Raw genomic sequence first — 12,844 nt, 5'->3', positions numbered from 1 at the left:
ATATAACATCTTTTTGTATTATAACTTTGGTTAAAGTATACATTTAGTCCTTTAACTTTATACAAGGTTTCAAATTAGTCCCTTAACTTTAAAAAGTATAATTTTAGTCCTTTAACCCTGAAATTATTTTTAAAAAATGATGACATTAAGATATTAAATGTTGACAAAATATTCTTAAATGGTAACATGTTAAGTTCAATTTTTAAAAAATCCATGATTGTTACAAAAAAAATCATCATTGAAACCTAATGATTTTGGTGCTAAAGAACCAAATGTATGCTTTTTAAAGTTAAAGGACTAAATTGAAATCTTATACAAAATGAAAGGACTGAATGTATACTTTAGTCTATAACTTTAATATAGAATAATATTCCCAAGGTAAGGGCCCGTATACTTACAAGTTATTGAAAAAATTATTTTTGCAAAAAATAATTAAACTATTTTATTTAATGACTAATAATTAATGGTATTGTCATGGTCGATGAAAATGAAATATTAAAAATAAAAGAAAAATTTGTGCAACCGAATTTTAATTTTACAGAAGGCTTACGTATTACGTATATATTTTAAACGGAATAAATATTTTAAAATTAAGAAAAATAAAAATAAGTTCATTATATCATATATATATATATATATATATATCGAGAGAGGAGTACAGGCTACAAAAAAGAGTTATGTTTCTTTGGACATTAAAAAAAAAATGAAAGACTTATTAAGAGAATTAACTAAAAAAATCTATTTTACATTTTACGACAGAATATTCCACTCATATACTTATTTTGAAAATATAAAAACATTTAAAATAAATTTATTCAAATGTTCACTTGACTAAACAAATGGTCTTGGCAACACATCGAACATGCTTGACCGAACCAACGTTGATTAAACTTTTCTAAAAATTTTTGGTGAAAAGTTTTGAAAATTAGTGTTCATATATAATTTAATAATTTCTAATATAGTCAAGAAATATGGAATTTTGTGAGGTCGGTCAATTTTCGATTTGACAATTATATTTTATGCTAAAACCATAAACAGTTTCAATTAAGAACTTGAACAAAGTGAAATATGAGAGAACTTATAACATACTCTTTTGAAAAAATAATTAAATTTCAAAATTACTACCCTGTCCTTAGTATGAGACCCAATTACATAATAAGTTACATGATTTCTCTAAAATACTTATATATATCATTAGATTATATATCAAAGGGACAAATTAGTTTAGAGAAAAATGATAAATATAAATACATTAAGATAATTTATTAACATCCTTAATCATCTCAAATAAGTGAACTAGATCTTATATCAAAGATTAGAGTTAATATTTGAATATAAGGACTGTGGGAGAAACATAAGAGATCACTATACTATCAACAGATTTTTTTTTTTTGGCATTATTTGAATGGCGTGCTAAAAGGTTTGGAAGTGAGAAAATTCAAAATGGTTTTTCATTGTCCCGTTGCCATTAATTCATTTTTGTCCCAAGATTTTTACTCTGGATGGTTCTGATAACTTCAATACCCCCTCAAACACGTTACAATACAGAATAATACAAAATAATATGTAATAATATATACACACAGAAATAGTATAGCATATGCTTGGTGTTATGAATTAAAAGGGAAAATGAAAAAAATAATTTTATTTGATAAAATGTAATGTTTATGCGCCTATATAGAAAAAATCATTTAAAACAATGAAAAATAGGGATGAATGAATATATCAATATATATAATAAATATATGCCCTAAAAAGTTCTCAATTATGGATTATTTTTCCACAATCGTACCAAGCGGGAGAGAAGACTTGCCTCTTGCGATGTGATTGAAATGAAAATGAATCAAAGAAAGAGGAATTCTTAGGTACTCCCAGAGCACCACTTAACTCATGCTCTGACCAATATAGGGTCCGTTTGGATCAGCGATTGGAAAAGTAGCTTATTGAAAAAGTAGCTTATGGAAAAGTGAAGTTGGGTAAAAGCTAAATTGGATAAGCTGAATTGTGTTTGGATTGGAGTTCAGAAAAGCTAGTTTGCAAAAGTGAGATTAGTAAAAGATTGTTTGGATTATGGTTGAGTAAAAGTAAGTTTGGTTGTAAAATAACCAAAATGGGTATAAGTTTTAATAAATAATGAAATATGATTAAAAAATAATTTCACATAATACAATGAAATTAAAATAATTTAATATGAAGAAGTTAAATTTAATGAGTGAATTAAATTTTAAAACTTTAGAGAAATTATAAAAAATATTCCTCTGGTCCTAAATATAAAACTTTTTTATAGTGTAATTACACTACAAAAAAAGTCTTATATTTAGGATAGGATTTATACTATAAAAAAAATCTTATATTTAGGATCAGAAGAGTAATATAAATATAAAGTGAAACATTAAAAAAAATAAAAGTGAAAAAAAATGACGGAGGATGTGGGAGAGGTGTGAGAGTCAGATGTGAAAAACAAACCTCAGGAAATGTGTTAATATAGCTGAAGTCAGAGGGGGAAAGAAAAGCTCTGACTCGTGCAACAGTGAAAAAGCAGAATAAGCTCCAAAATAAGCTACAAAATGCAGCTTCTCCCCCAACGCTGGCTTAACAGCTTAAAACATATAAGCTCCTTTTGAAGTTAAGCCCAACCAAACGGGTGAATATTGCAACCCAGCTTATTTTAAAATTTAAGCTGATTTTAAGTGAATTCAAACAGGCACATAATTGTGCCAATTGTTCGAAATATAATCTGACGTGGAATCATTTAATTAAAATATTGTCATAAATGTTTTCTGAAAAAGCGGGCATTTTTAGTTTTTCACTAGCGCAACCTTCTCTCTCTTCTATCATTGTTCAGTCCCGTCTCCCTCCTGCTTCCCCGTTGGCGTAGAGTTTCTTCTTCATATTTGCACCCCAGCCATCTGCTCATCTCCCTCTCCAATCATTAATATGATTTTTTCACCCGCCCCACCCATCTCTCTGCCTATTTTAATTGAATAATTTCGCTTCCACTCCTTTCTTCTCCGTTTTCAAGAACTGAAAAAGACACACATTACCCAAAAAAACTATAATGGAAATAAATAAAAATTAAGAAACTTTTTAATTTCTGATTTTGTTGCAAGATGCCATCATCATCTTTTTGCATTCCTTGTGATGGATCTGGTATAGCAATAGCCCCTGACTTGTTGATCTCACCATCGTTTTTAGCATCCCATTGCTTGTGGTTTGAACTTTGTCTCATTTTTATTTAGACAAAGCTGACGAGAATGGGCCATCACGAGAAATGCTATTACCAGTGTTTTGAGAATGAGTATGCAGATTTTGAGAGCAGGGAGTGATATGGGAGTGATGCAAGACGAAATGGGGTAAGAAGAAGAAGAAGAAAAAGTAACTTGAATCAAGGGACGGCGTCGATGGTGAGGCAGAGGGAGACAGGATTGAACGATGACAGAAGAGAGAGAAGAATGTGCTGTTAAAGATGCCCGCTTTTTCAGAAAACATTTATGACAATATTTTAATTAAAATGATTCCACGTCAGATTATATTTTGAATAATTGGTGCAACTATATTGGTCAGAGTATGACTTAGGTGGTGCTTTGAGAGTATCTAAGAATTCCTCTCAAAGAAAATCCACAGTCAAATAAATTGTTAACAAATAAAAAACAATATTAAATTATCTTATTCACTCATTTCTGTTGATGATTCGAAATGCCATAATAAAAATTGGCAGAGCTACGTATGATAAAATGTTTGTCATGATGGTCGCTCGCTCAAGTCACTTTCTTTTTCCGACTTGGATTGAGGAATTGGTGGGAACTAAAATACTACCTCCTATCATTAATATAAGGTATTGTTTGATTTTTATTTTGATCCTAATTATAAGACTTTAATCCACTTTATCTATTATATTTATGTTTTTTTTTAAAAAAATAGCATGAATTATTGTCACCATTGAAAACTGGTTTGCTTCAATATATAGACCATGGGCTTGTAAAATACAGAAATTAATTTTAGTGCACTGTGTATTTAATTGTTATAATTCCTAATTGTAGATAGAATTAGAAGCCTTTTATTCTACCATGATAGAATTATAAGTCAAGGCTTTGATTTCTATTATTTAACGCATAATATATAGATTCACGCATAACAGAATATTTCTTTGCATTATAGCTTTGATATAGAATAATATTCCCATGGCAATGGCCTGTACTTGCATGTTACTGGAAAAACAATTTTTGCAAAAAAAAATAATTAAAATATATTATCTAATGACTAATAATTAATGGTACCGTCATGGTGAATGAATATGAAATATTAAAAATAAAAGAAAATTTTGTGCAACACGATTTTAATTTGAGATAAGGCTTACGTGTATCTTTTAAACGGAATGGAAATATTTATAATTAAGGAAAATAAAAATACGTATATCTTTTAAACGGAATGAAAATATTTATAATTAAAGAAAATAAAAATAAGTTCATTATATTATATATATCGAGAGGGGTAGAGTTTAGAGCATACTCAAGTGGCTACAAAAAAAGGCTATGTTTCCTTTGACATTAAAAAAAAAATGAAAGACTTATTAAGAGAATTAAACCAAAAAAAAAGAAGCTATTTTACATTTTATGACACAATATTCTTCTCATATACTTATTTTGTAAATATAAAATCAATAAATTAATTCAAACATTCACTTAGACTTAAAGAAAAGACTTAGAAATGGCTAAACAAATGCTCCTGGCAACACGCCAAGCGTGATTGACTCAACATTGAATAAACCTTTCTGAAAATTTGTGGTGAAAATATTTTGAAAATTAGTGTTCATATATAATTTAAAAATCACTAATTTAGTCAAGAAATATGGAATTTTGTGAGGTAGGTCAATTTTCAATTTGATAATTACTCCTTCGATCTTAAATATAAGACTTTTATACACACCACAATCTTTAATATAAGACCAGTTACATAATTACATGTTATATGGTCTCTCTAAAATATTTATGTAGACCATTAGATTATATATTAATTTATAAAAGCAACAAATTAGTTTGAAGAGAAATGATAAATATAAATATGTTAAGGTAATTTATTAACTTTCTTGATCCTCAAATAAATTAATTAGGTCTAATATTAAGGATCAAGATTTGAATACAAGAGGTGTGGGAGAAATATAAGAGATTACCATACTATAAAAAAAAAAATTGGCATTATTTTTATGTCAGATTTTTTTTGGCATTGTTTGAATGGCGCGCAAAAAGGTCTGGAAGTGAGAAGCTTCAAAATGGTTTGTTTAGTTGCCATTAATTCATTTTTGTCCCAAAATTTTGATTTTGAGTATATACACACACGGAAATAGTATACCATATGTTTGATATTATAAATTAAAAGAGAAAATGAAAAAATAATTTTGTTTCATAAAATTTAATGCTTATGCGCCTATATAGAAAAAATCTTTTAAAACAATGAAAAATAGGAAATAATGATTATATCAATATATATAATAAATATGTGCCCTAAGAAAGTTTTCAGTTACGGATCACTTTTCCATAAGGGTACCAAACGGGAGGAAGAATTGCCATTTTGTGTTTTTAGTAAATTGTTAACAAATAAAAAAAACAATATTAAATTATCTTATCCACTCATTTCAGTTGCTTCCTCAAACCCTCACTAACTCTTTATCATCAATTGTACTTGAACGGTTCTAACTTCAATGCCCCTCAAACCATTAAACAAGTTATAAATTTCTTGTTATTGGCTAGCTATCCATATGGTGATACAGAAAGTAAGACTTTTCTCCTCCCTCTGAATATACCTTACAATACACGTTACAAAATAATACCCATACATATATGACAGAATTAGGGAAAAAAAAATCCTTCATTTCAAATTTTATTTGTTTGAAAAATATAATAATTTTGATACACAAAAAGTACCGATATTTTTTACTTTGCAAATTCTGTACACACAAAATATCGGTACTTTCATTTAAGTCTTTTTCACTAATGAAATTTTAAATTGGAGACATCGACCCAATTTTACAAAGAAATTATAGATGTATTTGATATTAGAAATGAAGGGGGAAAATAAAAAAAAAATTTTACTTGATAAGATTTAATGTTTATGCCCCTATTTATAAAGAAAAAAAATATTTGAAACAATGAGAAATGGGGAATAATGATTATATCACTATAATAAACCCACTACAAAGTTCTCATTTACAGATTATAGTCTTCCATTAACGTACCAAACGGGCCAGAAGACTTGCCTCTGCCAATTAATTATGATTGAAATGAAAATGAAACAAAGAAAATTAATGTAGAGCCAAATAAATTCTTAGAAAATGAAATACTCCTCCGGTCCTTAATATAGGACTCAATTAGTAAGTTGGTTTTGGTCTTAAATATAAGACCCATTTATCATATTTATTAATTTTCTCTAAATTACCCCTATAGATATTCCCTTAACTATAGTCAAGTAGAATAGGGAGAGGGGGTATTAAGAGAGATGATTATGGTGTTTTAGGAAAAATGTGTCACTTTTCTCATAATTAACTAACTTACCTAACTTCTTTAATATAATCAAATTAGTCAAATGGGTCTTATATTAAGGACCGGACGAGTATTAAATTATCTTCTTGACCCATTTGAGTTGACTCCGTATGACACAAATTCTTCTCTTCAATATGTTGGGTTGACCCCATGTCGCAAGGGTTTAGAAGCGGAATATCTTCACTAATTTCTCTCGTCACTTTAACAGGTGAGATTTATTCAGTAAAAATGTTATTATAATATTAAATATTAAACGATAAAATAGATAGATAAATTTATAGTATTAAAATTTGATGTGAATAGTTTGCAATTGTAAATTTTTTAGTATATTTAATATTATAACAATATTTTTATATGGTTTTGAATATCAACTATTAAAAGTTAATGTAATGATAGAGATATTAAGTGAAAAAAAAAGTGGAGAGAAAAGTTGGTGAAGACGTTTTTCTTCCAATTTGGAGACTCTTCTTAATTTTTTATGATCAATGTATGGCTGAAAATCCTCACATCAATTTCAATCCTAAAATTCTAAAATTTGTTCAATAACTATACTGTTAATTAGATTTTAGTTATTTACATATAGCAATGTACTGTATTGTGGTACGAAAGACCCAAATTCTGTTTACAGAAATAAAGGGAGGGGAAAACATAAATTTAAAGAAATTATCGAGAAGCAAGTTTTTTCAAATAACACGTATGTCCACCAAGTTTTACGGGTCAATGTCCATTATGTACGTGTCAAGTGGTAAATTTCTAAGATTGCATTGGAAATTGTTGAAGCCGACAAAATTTGAAGACTTCACAAATCCAAAACTAAAATTGAACAATTTGTCTCAAACATTCATAAATTGATATTTGCAGTGTGCAAGTATAAACGCGTTACATTACATGAATCATGTACTTAATTTCCTATTAAATCTTAAATTCGAATATTTTTATTAAGACGTCAAAATTTTGAAGATCAATTTATTTTGAAGTTCATTCCGACATAGGTACTCTCAGATCTTATTTATAAATCATATTTAACATCTTTTATTGAGATAAAAAAAACCTGAAACATTACCACCTTCGATCATTAATATAAAACTAATTGTAGATTTAATTTGGTCATAAATATAAGACACTATCTTTTTTGTTTATCATATTTATCTATTTTTCTCTAAAGTAGTTCTTATTTTGATTGCATGTATTAAAGGTTCCATGATAGAGTGACTCCAATGGACATGATTAACTAGGGTCTTTAGGCAAGACAATATGTTATTACAAATAATTAACTTAACTAATTTTTTAATATTCACAAATTAGTTATCTGGTTCTTATATTAAAAACTAGAAGTAGTATTAACTTTATCTTAAAATTTAATAAATTTTTAAATTTGTCCATATTTTATATACTCCTCCGGTCTTTAATATAGGACCCAATTGTTGAATTAGTGTTGGTCTTAAATATAAGACCCATTTCTCATATTTATCAATTTTCTTTAAATTACCCCTATGGATACTCCCTCAACCATAATCAAGTAGAAGAGAGAGGGGGTATTAAGGAAGATAATTATGATATTTTAGGAAAAATATGTCACATTTATTATAATTAACTAATTTACCTAATTTCCTTAATATAATCAAATTAGTTAAATGGGTCTTATATTAAGGACCGGAGGAGTACATTATATCATCTGAAAATAAAATCTACACAATAATAAATGACAAATAAAATAAAATTGTTTGCACCAAAAAAAATTGTGCCTTCATATGAAAAATTTAATAATACATCTTATAAATAAGATCAAACAAGAATTTTCTTTATACCTTATAAATAGGAAAAGAAGAGTATTATATACAATAAAATCATATAAATATATAAGCTATGCATGAAACTGTATACATTACACCGTTCATAAGAGTACTCGACTAAATTAGAGATCAAAGGGGAAAAAATAATTTTATTTGATGAAATTGAATTTTTATGCCTTTATTTTTATTATAAAGCATTTGAAACAATAAGAACGCAGGGATAATGGTTATCTCAGTATAGTCAATGCCCTATAAAAGTATTCAATTATGGGATTGTTTTCCCATTAGCGTAACAAACGGGGGAGAAAACTTGACTTTATGATTGATTGATGAAATGAAAATGAATCAAAAGAACAAGAAAAGGCGTAAAGAACAAGTACATGGCCACATTTAAGCCTGATGGAATGTTGATTCAACTTTTTCTGAAAATTTGTGAAAATTAATGTTCATATGTAATCTAATATAATCACTAATATGGTCAAGAAATATGGAATTTTGTGAGGCAGATCAATTTGATAATTTTACTTTATGCCAAATAAACAAAAATTTCAATTAAGAACTTAAAGTGAAATATGATAGATCTTTTATAACATACTCTTTTGAAAAAGTAACTAAATTTAAGCATTATTTGAATATTAGGAGTGTGGCAGAGATATAAAGAGATTACCCTACTATCAACAATATTTTTTGGGTATTATTTGAATGGTGAGCTAGAAGGTCTGGAAGTGACGATATTCAAAGTGATCCTTCATTGTCCAGCTCCGTTAATTCTTTTTTCCCCCGAAATTTTGGTTTTGAGTGGTTCTAATTACTCAAACCGTCAAACACGTTATAATACGCAATACAAAATAATAGATAATAATAATACACACACCGAGAGAAATAGTATAACATATGTTTGACATTAGAGATGAAAAGGGAAAATTAAAAACAATAATTTTATTTGATAAAATTTAATGTTTATGCCCCTATTTGGAAAAAGGCATTTTAAACAACAAAAATAGGGAATAATGATTACATGAGTGTATATAATAAATATATGCCAAAAAAATCTGAGAACATTGTGTTGAGTTCCCATCCAAGAGAATTAAATATAAAAAAAATCTCTTGAAATCATTAAATTAAACTGAATTCTCAAAGTATCTTATTACAAGAGATTATATTTGTTTAATTATTAAGTTGTACTCATCTTGTTCTTTTAAGTATGTATTGACAACTTAAAAAGCAGTAGTTAATAATTTGATGTATTAACAACTAATAAATTAAATGTTGTGATGTAATGAGAAAATGTGTTGTTAATATCTACTATAATAAGTGTTAATTATTATACCTCAAGTTATTGATGACTACACTTTTAATTGTCAATGCATATTTAAAAAAAAAAGGCAATTTAGTAATTGAACAAATATAATATTTTGTAATGAGATTCTTCAAAATTTCATATTAATTTGATAATTTTAAAAGATTTTTTATATTTAATTATATTAAGTGGGATCGTGGTGTATTTTTCTCAAAAAGTTTTCAATGACCGATTATTTTTCTATAAGCGTACCAAACAGGGCAGAAGTCTAGAAGACTTGTCTTTTGTGATGTGATTGAAACGAAACTGAATCAAAGAAAGCTCAGCCAAGTAAATTGTTAACAAATGAAAAATATTAAATTATCTTCTTCTCTCGCTTGAGTTGACACGATTGTTTGTTTGAGTGGAAGTCAAAATTATGGTAGCGTTATATGTCACTTTTTGTCCGGCTGCTACCGAGAATTTGGACCAACCAAAAACGCATGGGACCCTCATGAGGGGACTCATGAGAATCGGGCTTGGTGAAGAGGGGCAGGTAATGCTTTTTCAACTTTTTCGTATCTGTTCAAATCTAATAATTTATATATTGTTATAATACGAGAGAGAAAATGAGATAAATAAGAGAAAATGTAACTAAGGAGTGGCAGATAAAAACAAGATATGGAAGACAAAATAACTTTTTTTTCATTCACGTTATTTTATAATGTAAATGTCTTAGATATTGCCTTTATTTAAAAGTCTCTAAATATTGAAGTTCTATCATAATGACATTAACGATAAGAAACTCTTCCTAAATTATTCATTAAAGATGTTATGTAGTTTATGTCATTATGACAGTTAAAGGTGAAGAATCTTAAGAGTTAAAAAATTACGGACATTAATTTATGTAATATCCATGATATATTGTTTAAGATTTACTATTTTCATTTTTATATTTATTTCAATTTTTCAAAGGAAAATTATAATCAAATCCCACAAAAGAGAAATAATTATTAAAAAGTCTTAATGGCAACCTTAACAGCTTATAATGACAAGTTCTATAATAAGAATAACAACCTTTGAGACTTGTTTTTTAATTGTTTTCCTTACATAGGATCTCATTGTAATTCTCTCATTTTTCAATTTTCTAACATGTGCTTAATTGACAACTTGTCGGCATTATAACTTAGTATGGAGTTTTTTTTCTTTTTTCTTTTGGCCAGCTAGTATGGAGTTATATGTATTAAATATTGACATTGATATTAAAGGTCTTTGGGATACTTGTTTATTACTGTCATCATGTGTTATTATCAATAACGATATAACTCGTTTTTGAAGGATTCAATAACTGGGAAGAAAGTGAGAAAAAATATGAATGAACTAAGGTATAAACAAATACTTGAAAATTATTTTATTTTTGGAAAAATTGGTAGATTGAAGTACTAATTTGACCTTCTTGTTTTTTTCCCCCCTTTTTCCTACTTCACATTTACAATATTTCATTGAGCCTTGTTTTTTTATGGCATTTTAATGATGCCAAATAAAATTGTCAACGAAAAAAACCAGTCTTAAAAAAAGAATTTATTTATTTAGGAAAAAAAGTGTCACATAAATCGTTGACGGGCCAAAATGCTTTGAAATTTGTAATAAAATTATATTGCTTACTTTAAATTCCTATTTGCACCATTGTTTTGACAAATCATGCATAACACCCACCCTTTTATATACTAATAAAGTTATTTTAATATTTGTGAATCACTAATATCAGGTTTCTTACCTAGGTAAAATGGGATAAAAAAATTTTTCCGATTTAAAACACGAACCATTTGTGGATAGAATTTCAATACAGGAGTTGAACATGAAACTAACATTGAAATTCATTGTCTAAATAATTTAAACTTTCGCAATAACTGACAAGTGATTCATAACAAACTCTATCTTGACCTATATTTGTTTAGCCTATAAGGAATATCCAAGCCATATAATTCTATAATATTATGTTATATTGTAACAGCCATTCCAATTGATGGCACTTACTTGTGCTTGGCAGGGCTCCCCTTCCCATGAAGGATACAAAATTTATATTTACATAGAGCAATTAATAATGACTTGCTCACATGATTTATATAAAAGCATAGGTAAACAAATACCAAAATATTCTACTATAAAAGTATAATACCAAGCAGGCATTCCTCCTCTTCAGTCTAGCCCACCTTCACCTCTTAATACCTCTTTCCCTTTGGACTTGCTTGCCTTCGTTGTACATTCTAGGAGGGAGGGTGAAATTCCTAAGAATTCTTGTAGTAGTAATCTCCACCAAGCAAAAATGTAGATCATATCAAGCATACAAAACAAGCCAAAATGGAATATAATTTTGCGAGCTAATGCAGTTAAGCACTTATACGCAATGACAGATAAACAAGTTGAATAAATAATGTGCAAATAATTGGCAGATACTGTCCTATGTCTATCAGCTATATGTGATGATGGCTAAATAATCTATGAAAGGAATTAAGGATTACATGTTATCATGCCTTAAAATAGCAATATGGCAAAAACAGATATGCATTAATCATGCGCAAGCGTAGGGTAAGAAAGAACTGCTACCTGGTCCGCTTCTCTTCAAATCAAACCTTACAAATTTTTTCTTCTTTTGTGGGTATGAGTAGATATTAAAACCTAACATATTTGTAAGAGTAGATCAATGCTTGGTCTGATTATAATTTATAAATTAAATAGCTCTCTTCAAATCTCAAATCTTCTTTATTGTCTACCCTTACTTAGTAGTTGGTCATCTTGGACAATTTTTCTTACTCAAACTATTGTCTTTGAAGTTTTTTCCCCCTTATCTCAACCTATACAGATACTTTACTTAGTAATTAGTCATCTTGATTAAAAATATTATTTATATGTATCACATTTAAGGACAAACAAGGTGCCCTTCATACCTCAATTATCTAATCCCATTGAAATAAAATTAATTAAAATCCAACTTCACTAATTTTGCACACATGCCTGAGACACACAAACAATTATATATATAATTGCATCAATTTATTTTACTATCTCATGTCCAAGCTAACGTAATCTCCAAGATTTCTGAATCCTTTAATTAACTTAATCTTTCTTCCAAAATAATTCAACGACCTCTCTTAGCTTTTTATTCACAATTAACTTAATGTTTATCATTTTCCAACTCCATAACCATTAATCTATCTATCATCTTTGAATCCTCA

Source organism: Neltuma alba, unplaced genomic scaffold (assembly GCF_004799145.2).
Source record: "Neltuma alba isolate B1F8T4 unplaced genomic scaffold, ASM479914v2 tig00010294_pilon, whole genome shotgun sequence".
NCBI classification, from domain to species: domain Eukaryota; kingdom Viridiplantae; phylum Streptophyta; class Magnoliopsida; order Fabales; family Fabaceae; genus Neltuma; species Neltuma alba.
The sequence above is the reverse complement of the archived record's forward strand: the minus strand, read 5'-3'. Positions refer to the sequence as shown.